This window comes from Cimex lectularius, unplaced genomic scaffold (assembly GCF_000648675.2).
Source record: "Cimex lectularius strain Harlan isolate CLEC.00 unplaced genomic scaffold, Clec_2.1 scaffold131, whole genome shotgun sequence".
In the NCBI taxonomy this organism is placed as follows: domain Eukaryota; kingdom Metazoa; phylum Arthropoda; class Insecta; order Hemiptera; family Cimicidae; genus Cimex; species Cimex lectularius.
In genome coordinates this window covers 285,453-305,000 of record NW_019392685.1, presented here as the reverse complement: position 1 = coordinate 305,000, position 19,548 = coordinate 285,453, and the positions used below count along the sequence as shown (strand labels likewise).

Below are 19,548 nucleotides of genomic sequence, written 5' to 3'. Positions count from 1 at the left end.
GCTATTCACACCTTCAGAAGCCATCATCGAATGGGAAAGTCCTCGAAAATACTACTTGTCAATATAATAACCCATAATACCCAGGATCTTCCATGATTTGATATTGTTCAAGAATGTAGGCTTTTTTGACAGTCTTTTTCAAGAAGATTTGACTACATTTGACTGGTGCGTTCTTTTCCAAACTTGGGGGTCGCAAATGGACTAGATTTTTTGATTCTAGATTATCTGACGTGGTGATCATAAGTACACAAAATCAAAAATGTTTAACTTTTACAGCCAAAAAATATGTTTTTCCTACATTTTTGCAAATATCTCAGAAACTATTAATTTAAAAAAATTACTATCCATCCAGTACATATTTGCTTGTTTTAAGTGTTTATGGTCTTCTTTAGGAAGAATTGACTGCTTTTGATGACTGGTGCCTTTTTCTCGACACTTTTTGGTCCTACAAAAGGACCAGACGTTTTCATTTTTATCCTAATTGATGTTGTGGTCACACGGCATACAGGGTCAAAAACGTTTTGTTTAATTTTTACAGCGAAAAAACTTTTTTCCTTACATTTTTGCAAATATCTCAAAGACCATTAATATTGTTCTAAAAATTATGGAGTAAATGTTATAGAGATATGAATTTCTGAAAGCCATGAGTTTCAGAGATATTTTCCAAAATGCAAAAAAACATATTTTGAAAAATTCAAGATAACTAAATTTGGCCGGAATTTTAGGAATACCCTGTTTATCGACGGCTGTTCTTCCTCAATATGTATACCCTGGATCAGATACTTTGCATAATTTAAGAGGATTTAAGAATGCAGGCTTAATTTTGAGTGTCAGTAGTCTTTTTCAAGAAGATTAGACTACATTTGACTGGTGCGTTCTTTTCCAAACTTTGGGGTCGCAAATGGACTAGATTTTTTGATTCTAAATTATATAACGTGGTGATCATAAGTACACAAAATCAAAAACGTTTAATTTTTACAGCCAAAAAACCCTTTTTCCCTACATTTGTGCAAATATCTCAAAGATCATTAATATTTTTCAAAAACGTTATGCAAATGTTATAGAGATATGAATTTCCATTAAAATGATTTTTTTTAAAACTTTCTAGACCTGATATACACCGAGATAAATATTTTCTTTTTAATATTCTTTTTACCCAATGAATAACTGATATTGGGGGGCGTTGGTGGCCGCAACGGTTTAGGCGTTGACACGGCGCTCATCACTGTAAGGTAAAGGTCCCGGGTTCGAATCCAGCGGCCCTGCATTCGAACCCGACATACTTACAAATAGGCTTTTTTCAAAAACACCTTGAGGGTTTTTATGACCTCTGCTGTTGCGAACCCTTGGGGGGGAGGAAAAAAAACCCTGATATTTTGGCAGTTCATGACTATCTCGACATTTCTCAAGTTTAAACAGTATCCAAAAGGCTCATTTTAAAGAAAATTCAATTTTTTACCATTTTTACTCCTTCATTTTATAAAGAAAAGACAGTGTTTCTCAGAGGTATTTAACTATTAAGGTAGAACAACGGAGGTTTCTACCTATTTAGGTTTAACTAGGTAACTATTAACATTTCTTAAAGAAGTAACTAAGTAATTTTTGTAAAGAAATGGATTTTTATTAAAACGAATTTTTTTAAAGCTTTCTAGACTTGATAATGACCTCTTTTGAAGATTTGTTTTACTTTTAGAAGAACAAATACTCTAGCTGTTTAGCTCAACATTTTTCAAGTCTAGAAGATTGCCAAAGAACTCAATTTAAAGGGACTTTATTTATTTACAACTTTTATTATATTAATTTTTAAAGAAAAGCGAACAGTTCTGAGTTTTTTTGTAAAAAAGAATACAAAAACATGATTTTTTTATTTCAATTTAATTTGATTGGAAAATTTGGTAATATTCTAATAATTTGGTAATATATGTCAACTACAGCCTTCTGTACTACATTCAATCTCCGTTGTTCTTTTTTACTATTCATCTCGTTTTTCATCAATCATCCCTTGTCTCGTCTTTCACTCACTTTCCTTAACTCATTAACTTAACCTCTCACCCCTTATATTATTTCCAAATTTTTTGTATTCCGTGATTCTTTACACTTTAAACGCTGATTCGTGGATGTTTAATTTTTTTGGATTTGAACGATCCCGCGAGGGGATGTCGGCCGATTTCCACCCTTCGTTAGATCCGCTCCAGTTTTCCCGGTTACGTCTGCGTTAGGATCTCCGGGCAACGGGGGCGTAACCCGACTGTGGGAAATCAAATCGAAACATTTATGAAAAACACCATAAGAAAAATCCGTCGTCAGACAGTTTAAAAACATCATATCATAAGGAATCGAGGATGTTCAAACTGGGACAACTATCTCGACATGTATCAAGCATAGAAAGTTTCTGAAAAGTTTAGTCTAATGAAAAACCATTTCTCTACAAAATTTACTCCATAAATCGTTTGAAAAATATTAATGGTCTTTGAGGTATTTATACAAATGTAGATAAAAAGGTTTGTTGGCTGTAAAAATTAAACGAAGCGGTTTTGACCCTGTATGCTGTGTATATTCATGACCACAACGTCAATTACGGTAAAAATGAAAAAGTCCGGTCCTTTTAGGATAAAAAAGTTTAGAGAAAAAGCCACCAGTCGTCAAATCCAGTCAATTCTTCTTGAAGAAGACCACAAACTCTTAAAACCAGCGTATGCATCGATTTATGGATTCGAGGACAAATGGGATCTGAAGGTGTGGATAGTGAGGTTAGATACAAGGAAGAGAGCTTGGGCGGTGGAAGGATTTCACTAAAATGATTGGATCCTTTGGACATTGGAAATTTCAATTCTGCCCAGTCGTTCTACTAGTAATAGGTAAATGACTTTCATTTTGAATTGAAAGTTTCGGAAAGGAATTCAAAAAGGATGGCACAACGGAGGGTAAACGTCCATTTGAACCATTCAAAAAGGACAGATGGTTTTGGAGGTTTCTGAACGCCAGTCTTAGCTAGTTATTAGGTCCAGGGTATTATGGGTTAGCTTATCGTCATGTAGTGCTTTCGAGGACAGATTGGATCTCAAGATGTGAATTGGTTGAACTTGGTTCGAATGATTTGGACTGGAGTGACTGAAACCTTTGGAGGTTGGAACGCACAGTTGTATTCCGTACGTTCAGAGTTTAAATAAGACATTCGTTTTGTAGTGGAAGTTTTGAAGAGTTGACATTCCTGGAAGAGAAATTCGAAGTTATTCGAAAGAGTAAAGATTCTTCCATTTAGACTACCCAAAAGGACCGATGGCCCTGAAGGTTTCTGAATGAGTTATGGCTCTGGGTTCGCTGAATGGATGACAGTGTCCACCTCATTATTGGTATTAATAGGTATACCTGCATATATTGAAAAAAAATGAAACCAAGGGTGCTTCCTTGCGGCACACTACTTTCGGCATAGTGATTTAGGGAGAAGAATTTTCCGATTTTGGCTTGAAAGTATCTCAAGGATGCTCATGAGCTTCGGCAGAAAGCATCGGGCGCCACATTTGATCGAAGGCATCATCATGTCTAGGGCTGCATTCTTTCCGCTCAAGTCAAGGGAGGATCGGCTGATGTCCACCTCTTGTGACACTGTTAACTGTAGAGTAGGAACAACTTTTAACAAAACTCACGCTGATCTATCTGCAGGACAGTGTCCTCCACATTAGTGAGGAGTTATTGGAATTATTAGGTATACCTGCGTGTACTTAAAAAAATGAGAGCAAGGATGCTCCCTTGTGGAACACCTCTTTCGGCATAGTGGTTTGGGGAGAAGGATTTTCCGATTTTGGCTTGAAAGTATCTCACGGATGCTGATGGGCTTCGGCAGCAAGCATCGGGTGCCACATTTGATCGAAGGGTTCAAGGGAGGATTGATTAATGTCCACCACCCTGACCCTGTTAATTTTAGATTAGGAACCACTTATAACAAAACCCTCGCTGATCTATCTACTGAAACAGATTCCATAACCTTTCCGAGTACAGAGAATAAGGGACTTGGACTAGATTTTTCGTTGTGTCACGTCATTCTTATGATTTCGATCGACTGTTATCCGCTTCATCTCCCCCGCGAAAGGCCTGCCTGTCTGTTTGTTTTGCTCAATTCCCAAGTTGGGGCCGCCGTTTTGAAATATCTTCAGTCGATTCGTTACATCTCGGCTGACGTAACGAATGAGGAACCCCTGGATGGGAACGGGGTCGCCTTTCGACACAATCGCCGCCCTGGCCGGAAAACATCTTGCGGGAAATGAATTTTTTTCTTTTTGTCCGTGAATTCAGTTACTTCATGACAAACGGGCAAAGACGGGTTCTGCATAGTGACACAAACAAGTCGACCTTTCCCCCGGGCAGAAACCTTCGACGGCCGGCTGGCTGACTCAACCTGGCCCCCCGGGGCCTCGGCCAAAATAAGTCTGACATAAAAACCGCGCCTTTGTTCGGATCGGGTTGTTTCTTGATCAATCGGTTAAAAATAAAGCGAAAACAAACAAAATCGCTTTCCCCATCGCAATAGGCCACCTCTAACTCTACAAGACATAACATACACCAAGTAGAATGGATTTCATTATAATTTTTTATTGATTTTTTTCATCTGCATCTGTTGATGCAATAAGCAAAAACAGATAAAATATATATGCGCGTGAGAGTTTGAGAAATTATAGATTGTTGTTCAGAGAACATAGCATAGACAATAGGAAAGGGTCATTTACTGGCTAGAAAAAAAAGAGTAGTTTCAGTAGAAGATGCACGGGAAAAATAATTTTGGCCAGCCTCAACATCTGAGAAAGATTCATAATGTAGTTGTGGATGAAGGCAAAAAATGATGCGGGAGTGGGAGTGGGAGTGTGACCGAGAGAGAGTGAGAGAGAGAGGGAGTCCACGGGCTCGATTTAAAAATAAATTCTTTTAAATAATTTCGCGACTTTTTTCGATACATCGTGCATCGAATGAAACATAACAACATGGAATCCGAACAAACTCAAACTACAAAATTCCAAGGCACAGGGCTATTACTTAAAAGAGGTGTCTCTATATGTGTGTTTGTATGTAAGTAGAGAGAGAGAGAGAGAGAGAGAGAGAGAGAGAGAGAGAGAGAGAGAGTGATTAAAGGAGAGAGGGAGTTGATCCGAGAGACGTTGTTTGGGAGTGATAAAGGTCGATAGAGATTGAATTAGAAAGAGGTTTTTAATTTTTATCCGTCGAAAACGTGTCTCAATCTGTCTAGTCTCTGACGAAAAACCAAAAGCCTGCATCACAACGGGCATTTCTGCTCATCGATCGACCTTCCATCCGTGATTACCACGAGACGAGCCGGACCCATAATCCAATAATTGGCCGTAGATCTGAAGGAGAAGGCCGATTGGGCCAATTCCGTCGTATGCGCTTTAAACAATAAATCTAGTCGGATTGCTTTGTGAATGAAAAAGAAGGCCTTCCGAATCTCCGCCACATCCTGCCCAGGAGGTGATGAGATTCCCATGAAGTTTGGCGAACCAAGGATGGAATTCCGTTAGTATCCTTGTCCGCGTGTAAGTAATGATAAAAATCCGCCTTCTCGTGTTTTTGTTTGGTCAATTTGCGTTTTACATGTGTAATGAAAAGTGGGACGTTTCATTGTCTCTGAGCTTTTAAATTCAAGTCGCGACCAACAGTCTAAGAGGGCATAACACCGAAATCTTTGTCATTTATTCCGCGTCGGCGGGCGCCGGGAAGAAAACCAAACTCGGTGACCCGAAAAGGAGCAAATATGCAAAAAAAGAACCGCAGGCCGCAGTTGCTCAATACAACGCGCTCCCGATTGCGCAACGGCCGAAATCCATTGTCCACCGTTGCGCAAGGGGACATCTTTCCAAAAAGTACCACCTCTGAACCATGTTGGATCTACGGTTTCGAAAGGGAAGCCTCAACTATCTCGGATCCACCTTCGCCAAGATCGATTTAAAGTTCAAGGCTCGGATGCAAATGGACCATTGCGAAACGGTACCCTTCGGCATCGCTCGGCGGCATTTGAACAGCCCGTTCCACCTTGCCGACCTTACAGATTTGTAAGAAAAATCGAAAATTGCCGCCGTAGCTAACAAACCTATTTTTCACACGGTGAACTTTACAAATAAGTTCCCCTCTAGGACTTCAATTTTGTAAAGGGCAGATACGTGGGAATCCCTTTTTCTTCCACTGTCTTATTTGGCGAGCTACACATTAAACACTGTTCTTTAATATATGGAATATTTCTGTTTCAATAAAATCTTAGACATTCTTCACGAATCACCCCAACTTTTTGTTTTCCTCGTGTGGCAACACTGTGACCAGCACTGATAACTATATACCATACACACCCCTCTTTTAAAAAAAACTGAACAAACGATTTTCATTTTTAAGACATTCGAATACCATGTGCAAATTTACATATATAAATTAAGTCCAACCGAGGTCGGTTAGAGAAGGCTAATCGTGAATATTTCTGCTTGGATTACTTTTACAAAGTCGATTTCTCTTGATAGGGTCTTCCGCGAATCGCAATAAACCTTGAACACCAGGCTGGTTTATTTTTACTTCGTTGTTGTGCAAGGTAGCTTAGGATTTTGTTTGCTTCTCGCACGTATATTATGATAAAGGATGAAAAATACACAGACAAACAGAAAAGCAGACGGAATAGACAAACATATACAGGGGGATTTAGCTAGACGTACTAAGCACCGCCCTCTTCGGAATCAGTATGGCCCGCAGTGTTATCCAAACACGGGATGAGGGAAAAACAGTGCCACCTATTTTACCAACACATTTATTTGTACGTGGTAGTGGTTCACATCGGTTTTTACAGCCTTTAATTATATGTTAATTGAACACCCTGCGTAAAAACTTCATGCCGCCCTAATATAATAATTTATAACCCCACTTCCCGGAATCAGTGTTGCCTGCACCCCGAACACGAGACAGAGGGGAAAGAGTATCAGTTTTTCACACTGCATTTGTTTGTATGTGGTGGCCATATTATAAGTAGGGTTTTACACGTAGTCGTTATTTTTCCAAAAACACAATAACAAACTGCGCTAAAATAAAAAACAACATTACTTTCCGGAATCAGTGTGGCCCGCAGTGTTACCTGAACTCGTGATGGGAGGGAAGATTTCATATGTTTCCAAACACAACGTTTCCTTGTATTTGATAACTTGATAATACTGTTGATAAGAAAATTAAATGCCTGAAGTTAGGTACTTTACAAATACTCATAAAATATACTTATAACCCATTTATGTTTAGTGGTCTAATTGACCATATTAATTATTTAAAAAAAAAATTATATAACAACACTTTGGTAACACTATGGGCAACCCTGTCTCCGGAAAGTGAGGTTGTTCAATTTTGCCCGTGGAACTTGAAATCAAGTCTTTTCGGAATTATATAAAATATAAAGATTATAAAAGCCGACACATAATGTTATAAGTATATTGTTATTCTTTTTTTATGTAATGTCTTAGTTGAGAGTTAGTGGCACGACCGGGATTCGAACCCACTCGGCTTAACCACTTGAGCTATCGTGACTGGTGGTTAGAGAAGCGGCATATTGAGCCGAAGGTCGTGGGTTCGAATCCCGGTCGTGGCACTAACTTTTTCATCTCATCTTTGATCTTATTTTTCTTTTTTTTTGTGATGTGTTATTTGAGATGAAAAAGTTAGTGCCACGACCGGGATTCGAACCCACGACCTTCGGCTCAATATGCCGCTTCTCTAACCACCAGTCACGATAGCTCAAGTGGTTAAGCCGAGTGGGTTCGAATCCCGGTCGTGCCACTAACTCTCAACTAAGACATTACATAAAAAAAGAATAATAATATACTTATAACATTACGTGTCGGCTTTTATATTCTTTATATTTTATATAATTCCGAAAAGACTTAATTTCAAGTTCCATGGGCAAAATTGAACAACCTCACTTTCCGGAGACAGTGTTGCCCACAGTTTTACCCGAATGCCGGGAAGAGGGGAAAAAGTGTCAGCTGTTTTACACATTTATTCAAATGAACAAACGTATATTAAAGATAATTTTTGAAATGACTGAACGGGTGAATTTGGAAGTGTACTTTTTAAATAAATTCAACTTTTAGAAATGCTCATTTGTACATTGCGAATCGGTAGGACTCAATTTTATGACCATTATTACGTATAATATGCAATATTGGGTAGTTTTTGTTATTTTATTACCAATCAGGATTCAGGATCAATCTTAAGGACGAGGAGTGCTTCGTCCTCCTTTCTTCTGATAAAAAACCTCCAAACGATATTCATTATGGCTTTCTTAATTGTAGTTTGTACTTAAAAAAAAATGATAGTAGTAGTGAAAAAACCTTGATGAGATTTACAAAAGTGTGTCACGTTTGTCGCATAACAGGGGTAATATTGGGAAAGGAGCGGAACCGGCCGTTTAACGTTTACAGTTTACCGTTCTTCCGTAATTGGTTGGCAATTAACAAAAGGAAAAACGATTTCACATGGCAGACGTCGGCCCGATTCCTCGACTCGGCGATTATCCAAAAACCGTGTTACCAGACCAAAAAAAACAACCCTTAGTATGGCCAAAAAACAAAGACGCAAATAATTTATATTCTGTATATTTTTTTTTCTACAATCAGTTTAAACAATTTCCTTCCTTTTCAGGTAACTTTCTATGACATGTTCTGTACGTGATGGACGAGAAAAAGGCCTTTTTTGACTTTCTCAAACGGCCCATTAACAGAATACTGTGCGACAGGTACGTGATCCCTTTCTTATAATCAATTTTCAACCAGGTTTTTTTCAATTCTTGAGTGAAATTGCAAGGCGGATTTCGTTAATTTTTCGCCCTGAATTTCTGTACGAATCGTGTGCGTTCGACACGTCCGATATAACAAGAATTTAAGCCTATTTTGCTATAGGGTACGATCGACTTTTTCCTCAGAGAACATACGGTCCGGATCGTCTCGCTAAGTTTTGCCAATCTTTTGTCTCACATTATTGACATATTTACCATGACTGGCCATTCTAGAAAAGAGATCGTCTTTGTGTGTCAAGATAGATCACAACTTTCTTTCTTTCGTGCTCGTATCGTCGGCGTTTTTATTCGCGACTAGTTTGACCCACTGCGAGACTAGGCGGACCTGAAGAATGACGGTTTTCTAACAGGATTGCTCTATGGGTTAAAAGCGAGGCCAGTCGGACCCATATATTTTCCCCTCATAACAATATTTCTCGTGTCCTTTTTATGAATGTTATGATACTCTACTGGTTTATTTTATCCTTAACGACCAACTATCCCAGAAGGAAGACAGTGCAAGGCGGGCCCTTAAATTTCTTGAATTAAACAAATTCTTTCTTGAAACGGAGAAGTATATTGGACTTGGGTAGGCTGTCGATCTTTGGGCCAGCTCAGCCTCGCTAAAATCATGAAGGTAAAGACTACAACGTCTCTATTTAGATGTTCTTTAAATCGATGGTAATTTGGTCAGCCTCGCTGCTTCGACGATACATTTCATATCTTAACCTTATCGATATGAGGAAGTTTTGGGTCTGTTATGTCTCGCTTATTCTGCTTTGTGAGAATCGTTTCCCACTGTACGTGACTGATTGTGTCGAAATACGACTGTTTAAGATAAAATATTTAGCCAGTTGACTTTTCACGTTGTTAAGAAGAGACAGGGCTTGGGAGAGACGTCCGAAGCGGTTGCCGGTTATGGAATGGGTTATCGAGTGTCGACACCCCCTGCAATGAATGGGACCCCGGGCCCGGTTGTGGGAGTAAGAGATTGGAATGTAGTGCCGTAACTTCAACCGGCGACCTTTGAACTTTATCCGTTTTTGACCACCCGCTTGAAAACTGGCCTTTTTCCCCTTTTTCTACGGGCCTTTCGCCTTGGTATCGGCGACACGATGGAAAGTGAAGCAGTTCACTTCCTAGCAGCCACGGGTTATGGTTTCCTCGGCGCGTGCCTACAGGACCAGGCCTAATTCCAGTCTTAAAAGCGACCGATCCCGTTATTTTCACGTTGTCTTGTAATCGCCCCCTACGCTGTGGGGAGAAAACCTTGCACCGCATGATCGCCCAATTAGGAGACAGTCGATTTGTACAATAACGCAATTTGAAATTACCACCTACCAACACGTCCAACACGCCCGGCTTAAATAATCAACTAGGAAGTACAGAAATCGAAATGATTTAGAACTTTACAAGAATACAAAACGTAAATAAAGCAAAGAAAAGAGCGAGACCATGCGCAACATTGTATATCATGCGATAACACTTCTAAAATGGAAAAAGTGGAGAAGGTAGTTTCCACGGTTTTCTATGCCAGAAAAACAAAATGCTTAGGACCCCGGTTACAGGCAATATATAAACCAATAAACGTAGACTTAGAAAGAAGAACACTTACAAATTAGGTTCGATTCAACTCACACGATTATTCAATCATTCACACATTCATTACTTAACACTTGCTAACTTCATTCGTCAACTCTCGATCTCCATTTCGTACATTCATTCAGTCATTAGCTCGTTCCCACTTTGTTTTATTCTCAAATTCACCCAATCAATTGTATGAGATAACTTCTTTTGATAACTCAGTCCTCAGACACCCTTTCATTATTCATTCGTCAATTCATTAATTTGTATGACCATTTCATTTGCTATTCAGTTTTCAGTCACCCTATCTCACCATTCATTCGTTCACACCTTCACTTATTTATTCATTCTCTTGCTCACTTTGCAGTACCTATTTTATTTGTTAAAGCAGTCCTCAGTAACCCTTTCAAACATTCATTAATTCATCCCATCATCATTTATTTATTAATTCACTCACTCATTCATTACTTTGCAGTACTTGCTTTATTTTCTAAAGCAGTCATAAGTCACCCTTTCACACATTTATTCAATCGTTCACACCATCATTTCTTTATCCATTCACTCATTATTTTGCAACACCTACTTCATTTACTAACACAGTCCTCAGTCACCCTTTCACACATTTATTCACTCGTTCACACCATCATTTCTTTGTTCATTCACTCATTATTCTGGAACGCCTACTTCATTTACTAACGCAGTCCTCAGTCACCCTTTTACACATTCATTCATTTGTTAACGCCGTCTTCAGTCATGTTTTACACGTTCCTTCATCCACCCGTTCGCGTTTTCATTCACTCGTTCACGCCATTCACGCACTATTCATTTAAATATTCATTCAATCATTCATTAATTTAGATATACCTTCTTATCTTGTTAACTCAATCGCCTATGTACACATTCGTTAATTCATCACATCATCATTTATTTATTAATTCACTCACTCATTACTTTGCAGTATTTGCTTTATTTGCTAAAGCAGTCCTCAGTCACCCTTTCACCCATTCATTCACTCGTTCACACCATCATTTATTTGTTCATTCATTCACTCACTCATTACTTTGTAGTACCTACTTCATTTACTAACGCAGTCCTCAGTCACCCTTTCACACATACATTCATTCGTTCACACCATCATTTCTTTATTCATTCACTCATTTTTCTGCAACACCTACTTCATTTACTAACGCAGTCCTCAGTCACTCTTCCACACATATATTCATTCATTCACACATAATTTCTTTGTTCATTCACTCATTATTCTGCAACACCTATTTCATTTACTAACGCAGTCCTCAGTCACCCTTTCACACATTCATTCATTCATTTGCTAACGAAGTTTTCAGTCATGTTTTACACGTTCCTTCATCCACCCGTTCACGTTTTCATTCACTCATTCACCTACTATTCATTTAAATGTTCATTCAATCATTCATTCATTTAGATGTACCTTCTTATCTTGTTAACTCAATCGCCTTTGTACACATTCGTTAATTCGCTCGTTCGCACTTCAAATTATTTTCTCAATCACACATTGAACCGCTCACTTTCTCATTTGTTTATTTGTGTCCACTTCATACACTAACTCATTCCTAAGATAATCATTCACACATTGATTGACTGACTCGTTCACACTGTCATTCGTTCACTAACTCATTCCTTTACGAGTGCCCACTTCATTTAACTAAGCTAACTCAATCCTTTCACACATTCAATTATTCATCTTCGTTCGCTTTTTCACACATTCACCTCATTACTCATTTTATAAGGTGTGTCCATTTTATTTGTTAACTAAGTCCTCAGTCACGATTTCCTAACATTCATTCATGCATTCTTTCTCACAATCATTCATCCAGTCACGGTTTTTTTGGGGTTTGGTACGTACTTTCAATATTTTTCATGTCTTGTATCGTATAATCTACACACCGGTTGATCTAGTCCGAGATATATGCATCCTTCTTACTTCTACCTACCGTTCTTTTGGGTGTATGGTTTTGCGTTGATGAAGATATTCTGATCTGAATCCTTTTGTATGATCGTGAGAACATTAATGGTTTGACTTCATTTCAAGTTGGCTTTGTCTTCATCGAAAAAGGCTTGGGTTATTCGACTCGGTCCTTTAATAGGGAAAGAGAAACCTAATGTCTATGATGGCTAATTAATGGTCGGAAGGTCTCGCTTTGTCTGTAGAGAGACGGTAACAATCGAATTTCGCATCGGGCCGCTACTTTCGTCCCAAAGGGGCTGCTTTCGAGCCGGGTGAAAGACACATCTCAATAAATCACGTTAGATGCAGATCATAGGATCACTTTCTCCCCGACGGACTCGACCGGGGCCGTTGGGACTTTTCAGGAAAAGGGGCCCTTTCACTTATTCCCCGTGTGGACCCGAGGGGACGAACGGGACCGCACGAAAAGCCGTCGAATTAATGCAAATCTTCAAATGAGAAAGTCGTCATAAACGGTGGAAAGGAGCGGAAGCCGGATTGAGAAACAAGGGGGAAGCCTGGACGGGCTGGAAAGGAGGAAGCGGCCGAAAGCCAAAATTTTTATTGGACGTGATGTTTGTTCTCACGTCTGCCCATTTCGGAAGGACGTGGTGTGTAATTTGACAACGGTTCAACGCCCCACAGAGAGAAGCGACCATATAAATACGAAACCTTATTGACTAACAACAAATAAAACGACATAGGACGTATTTAATATTTATGGTTTGATCTTAATAAATCTGCTCAGATTTCTTTATGAAGGATTCTTTGAAATCACCTTCCTTTACGCGATGGAGCTAACTTATTTGCCTTTTTAGACAGCACGTTTTTCCCTTGCTCAGTCCTGAGGTAGTAAACCGGAAATATTAGGTGTTCTGATCGGATGATCTTTTGGGATCGTCTTATATGACCTTATTCAGCATGTATGTGCTGAATGTACAACTGACTCATTGGCAGAGCTAATTTACATTCAACTAAATCGTACCATAACATATGCCATCTAAACCGGTCTATTTACCTTTTTTGCTGATTATAGAAACTTCCAAATCAAGAAACCCAGTGCTGAATTAATCAACGTTAGCCTTTAGCCATTAGCTTATATGCCATCAGTATATTTTACCCTTACGCGTTTAAAGAAACTACCCTATCAAACCAACTATGGAGGTACAAAACTTGTTTTTGAACTTATTTATTCTTTGATATCTTTCCTTCATACTATTCAACATAAATTTTCTTATATGCTGTAACATACTTTATGTTGATTATAGGAGGTAATCAAGCGAGCTAGTTAGAGGCAGTAAACATAGAATACTTTATGCCTTTATTGTATGATCCTTTAGAGTCATCTTATCTGTTCAGTATAGATTGTACCACATTATGTGCCATTTTAAACATATTTTTCCTTATATGCTCCATGGACTAATTGGGCGAGCTAGTCTTGGAATAGTTTTGGATGATTCTTTTACATCGTCTTCCTTCATTCTAATCAGCATAAATTGTATTGCTTTGTAGCCATAGTAAACAGTACATTCTTCCCTGTATGCTGAATGTGCAAATTGACAAATTGAAGGAGGTAGTGCTGAGGTTATAAAAAAGAGAAAATTAGCTGTAATATTTGACGATTCTTTGAAATCGTTTTCTTCATCCTATTAAGCATAATTCTTGTCCTTTATGCTGATTATAGAAACTAACTAATCGGTAGCATGGTAGCAAGTACGCCATGTTAGATATCTTTATTAGATGATCCTTTAGAATTATCATATCTCACGCCGTTCATCACAGATCGTACCGGACTATTGCCATCTTTTTTTTTCCCCGGCTAACTACCTGGGTCATCGCCGGCGCCTCACATATAAACCTTCTTGCATTTTCTTCTTATCTATCTTATGTGTATATTCTTTTCTGAGTCTTCTTATGCCTCAACTAAACAACTGTTGCCTTCCGATTCACCTAATTCACCTAAAAGGGGATTCGTTATCTTGTTTGTTGTTACCCTCCCACACATGATAAATTAAAATAAATATATATAATATTTACACATTTTCATAATTCACATTCATACTAATTTATTAACCTATACTACAACTAAATTGGAGGTCGGAAGATTATCGTGATTTTGCGGCCTCCTGTCTTTCACACTATAAATACCGTTCAAACTGTATTTACAAGTTCCACTCACACACTTACCTATCCTAATCTAAATTGTTTGACGGGCCTGTGGAGTACTCGATATTCCTCGACAGCCACGTCCTTTCACGCATCTCCTCTCACGCTAATAAATACATTCATTCTGGACAAGCCACTACACTTCGGAAGTATAGTACCAACGAAATGCCAATGACCCGCCCCTCACATTATACTACAAATATATAACATATCTATACTAATTTGGTGGGCCTGTGGGCACTTGTTATTCCGACACGTCACACCCATGCATACTTCGACATTCACGCAAATAAATACATCCATACAAATAGGAGGGATATACCACGTGTGGTGAGTTATATATAGCTATATACATTGATTAATTTTAGGTAATCAATGACCTTCCGTTTATAATCACTGTTGTGCTTAAGTACTTTTGTTATGTCATTAGGAAGGCCACACCGTGCTCTGTGCGGCGCTAGTTGTTCGCATTCTTCTAAAACATGCCTTACTGTTACAATTGCGCCGCACATCTTAAACAGCATATTTTATTCTACGTGCTGATGTCAAAATGAATAATTGGGCCAGCTAGTTCAGGGATACTACACTTTGATATTAACTTATACGTCTTATTAGATTACTATAAGATTGTATTGTCTTATATGTTATTTTAAACAGTATATATTTTCCTTTATGCTGAAAATACAACCATAAATTAAAAGAGCTAGAGCAGCGGTAGTAATCTTCATAGATAAGCCGTAGTTATTCAACGATTCTTTAGAATTGGCATAAATTATCCCTTATCGTGTGCCATATATAAAACAGATATTTTTCCCTTGTGCTGACAGTACAAGCTTACTTTGGTGAGCTAGTAGCAGAGGTACTGTATTTAGGAAATTAGCAGTTTTTCTGGGATGATGTTTTGAAATCGTCTTTCTTTATCCTATTCAGGATAAATCGTATTGGCTTATAAGCCATATCAAACACCTTATTTTACCCTTTATGCAGATTTTAGAGCCTGATAAGTCATCCAACCCCATGCTGAGGTACATTTTCCGCGATATGTACAAACTGGACGAGCTGGTGGATGGGTATAAAAACTTTGATTATTGACTATCTTATTAGGTGATCCTTTTAAAATCGTCTTCCTTTATCCTTTTCAGCATAAATCATATTGCTGCTTATAGCTTATATGCCATCTTAAAAAGTACATATTCCGCGATATGTTGAATGTACAAACCTGGGCAAAACAATGAATATTGACAGTCTTATTGCGTGATTCTTTAAATCGTTTTTCTTTATCCTATTCAGCATAAATCGTATTGGCTTATAAACCATATCAAACAGCTTATTTTACCCTTTATGCTGTATTTCAGAGCCTGATATCATCCAGCCCAGTGCTGAGGTAATAAACTTTGAATCTTAGTTGTCATATTTGACGATCTTTAATATCGTCGTCCTTCATTCAATTTAAATCAATATAAGCTTATATCAATTGCTTATAAGCCATCTAAAAAAGTACATTTTCCCCGATATGTTGAATGTACAAACTGACTAATTGGGCGAGATGGTGCAGGCGTATAAAACTTTGAATATTGACAGTCTTATTAGGTGATTGTTTGAAATCGTCTTCCTTTATCCTTTTCAGCATAAAATCATATTGGCTTATAAGCCATATCATACAGCTTATTTTACCCTTTATGCTATATTTCAGAGCCTGATCAGTCATCCAACCCAGTGCTGAGGTAATAAACTTTGAATCTTAGCTGTAATATTTAGCGATTCTTTAAAATCGTCTTCCTTCATTCAATTTTGAATCACTCATACTGGCTTATATGCCATCATAAAAAGTACATTTTCTGCGATATGTTGAATGGACAGACTGACTAACTGGGCGAGCTGGTGCAGGCGTATAAAACTTTGATTATTGACAGTTTAATTGGGTAATTTTTTGAATCGTCTTCCTTTATCCTTGTCAGCATAAATCACATTGGCTTATATGCCATCTTAAAAAGTACGTTTTCCGGGATATGTTGGATGGACAAACTGACTAACTGGGCGAGCTGGTGCAGGCGTATAAAACATTGAATATTGACAGTTTAATTGGTTAATTCTTTGAAATCGTCTTCCTTTATCCATTTCCGCATAAATCACTTTGGCTTGTATGCCATCTTAAAAAGTACATTTTCCCCGATATGTTAAATGTACAAACTGGATTAATTGGCCATGATAGTGCAGGGGTATTAAACTTTTAATATTGACGGTCTTAAGGGGCGATTCTTTGAAATCGTCTTCCTTTATCCTTTTCAGCATAAATTGTATTGGCTTATATGCCATCCTAAAAAGTACATTTTCCTCGATTTTTTGAATGTACAAACTGCCTAATTGGCCGCGATAGTGCAGGCGTATAAAACGTTCAATATTGACAGCCTTTGCAGCAAAAATAGTATTGGCTTATATGCAGTCTTCAAGAGCATATTTAACTCTTTATACTGGTTATAGAAACCAACCAATCAAAAGAGCTAGTGCATAGATACTAAACATAGAATGTTAGATGTCCATATAGGAAGAATTTTTAGAGTCATCTTATCTCATTTTATTCGCCATAGATTTTATTAGTTTATATGCCATGTTCAACAGCATACTTTTCACTTCATGCTGATTATAGAAACTAACAAAACAAACGATCTAGCGCATAGATACTAAACAGAATACTAGATATCCATATCGGAAGATTTTTTAGTCATCTTATCTCGCTCTATTCGCCATAGATTTTATGTGCCATGTTCAACAGCATACTTTACTTACATACAGTAACACAGAACACATACAGTTCATGCTGATTATAGAAACTAATATCAAGACAGCTAGTGCAGAGTTACTAAACAATAATACTAGAATAATAATAATAATAAATAATAGATTGTATTGGTTTATATGCCAAGTTCAACAGCATATTTTACCTTTTGTGCTGATTATAGAACCTGTCTAATCAAGCAAGGTAATGAAGAGGTACTACTTTTAAATATAGCCGTCCCCCAATGGACAATTCCTTGAAATCGCCTACCTTCATTCTATTTGGCATAAATTCTAATTGTTTATAATTAATTGTATTAGAATTTTCCCCCTATATATTGCCAAGGTGGACCGCATCAAACGAACTAGTGTAAAGGTAGTAATATTTCATGTCCTTATGGGATGATTCTTTGAAGGAGTCTCCGAATCTCGTGGAAAAGATAACGAAATGAAGGGAAATATTTGTCGTTATTTTCATATTTTGATGTCATGACAATTTTACGGTAGGGTTAATGTTAAGCCTTATGATTTTTGAGTGGGAGTAGGTGAATGGAAACGCCTTGATTGTTATCAATGTGTTATTGTAAGTACTCACGGAAATTGTAATTTTTTTTTGGTTTTTTTCTATTCGAATCTGTTGAAGTTGAGGGTGTTTTCCTTTAGGAAGGGGTTGTCCTTTTTCCAAATTCCTCGGGTCGGCCCGTCAAAACGACGTCGGTGTGATCATTCTCGTTCAAATTTTGCCGCTCTTGGGAGGACTCGATAGATTGGGGGGAAAAACAAAAAAAAGAAAAAAAAAGAAAAACCTTTGGCTGAATTTTTATATATATTTTTTTTTGTTTAAAAAAGTAAAACGACACTCAGCTGTCTCTCTCGGGGGGAATTTGGCCTAAACATTTTTTGTTTTTTAGTCCGTTTCAAAGGAAAAGCCGGAACGAATTTGACGGTAAATATCCAAAATCGATATCGAGGGCCTAATCCTGGTAATAAAAGGTAACAATCGTATTTTTGAAACCTTATTTTTTTATTTATTTAATGGGAACAAAGTTGCCACATGTTTTTTTTTAATTTATACGTCGCGATTGGTATTCGATACGTCGAGCGCCGGTTTAATTTGGAGGGAAAATAGGATCAAGGGAAAATTACCAATTCTATGAGGACGATTGTCATTCGTTGATTTTGAAACGGCATTGTCGGCGAATGACTCAGATGGAACAGTAAAATCAGCATAGAGGACCGATTAATCGAATCCGGGTGGAAATCCTCCGACCTCCTGCCGTTTTTCCAATTTACTAGGATAGAAACAACACTATAGTTCGATTTAAATGGTAATTCTGTTAACTTTTTTAAACTGCAAATTTGATTCTGAATAAGATTCTGGACATTGCTGATAAGCCGTGTTCAAATCTACATTTTGAAGATTTATATCAAAAGCCACCCAATGTTTTTTTTAATTTATCTTATATATTTTAAATTAAATATATTATAATCAAAAGACAAAAAGGGATCACAAGCTCAATATACAGACAAAAATAATTTAAGTAATATGATGAATATGTGTAAATCGATTTGGGTTTTTAGAAAGCTTGACAATCGATTAATCTAAATTTGAGGTTAGAAATGGGTATCGACACTCCGTATATTAAAATCATCGAAGATGTTTAAAAAATATACGTTATATATGTATATATTATTTTTATACTTGAAAAAAAGGGTAATTCAGTTGTATATTAGCTTTATTAGAACGAATAACGTTGCGCCGTACTGATTTTAACAATGGTTAAGCATCCATAATCGTTATCAAAAACATATCTATATGGAATCTAATTAATTTTGAAATATCGGTGTTGTATAAACGATATTTCATGAATAGATCAATACTGAAATAATTAAAGTTTAAACCATGGGTGGGTTTGATAATCGATATATCATGATGGATACTGAATCAATTCTGAATTTAACGAAGGCTTGATCATAAATGTAATATAAATAGATCGATATTGAATAGATTGAGGTTTTCATAAAGGCTTGATAATCGATATGTTCGCCGATATATTGATGTATCGATACTGAATCAATTCCGGTTTTAACAAATCCTTTATAAGGCTTAATAATCGAATTATTATAAACAAATGGATACTGAATCGATTCTGGTTTTATCGAAGGCTTTATAATAGATATATTATAAATAGATTGATTTTGAATCGATTCAAGCTTAAACTAAATATGGTCG

At 37.3% G+C, this 19,548-nt stretch overlaps 2 protein-coding genes across 4 annotated transcripts in view; one reads left to right on the top strand and one right to left on the bottom strand.

Moving 5' to 3' along the window:
* LOC106663116 (serine/threonine-protein kinase MAK-like) overlaps positions 1–18,331 on the bottom strand; it is a 58,740-nt gene extending 40,409 nt beyond the window's left edge. The window contains exon 1 of the mRNA XM_014387698.2: positions 17,911–18,331. The gene's annotated coding sequence lies outside the window, so the exon portion shown is untranslated. The remainder of the gene's footprint in view (positions 1–17,910) is intronic.
* Positions 1–19,548, top strand: part of LOC106663114 — a 137,439-nt gene that overhangs the window by 39,969 nt on the left and 77,922 nt on the right. For 2 of the 3 annotated variants that reach the window (XM_014387696.2, XM_014387695.2), the window contains one exon: positions 8,671–8,764. The exons of the other annotated variant lie outside the window; for it this stretch is intronic. The gene's annotated coding sequence lies outside the window, so the exon portion shown is untranslated. The remainder of the gene's footprint in view (positions 1–8,670; positions 8,765–19,548) is intronic. 3 annotated transcript variants of the gene reach the window in all.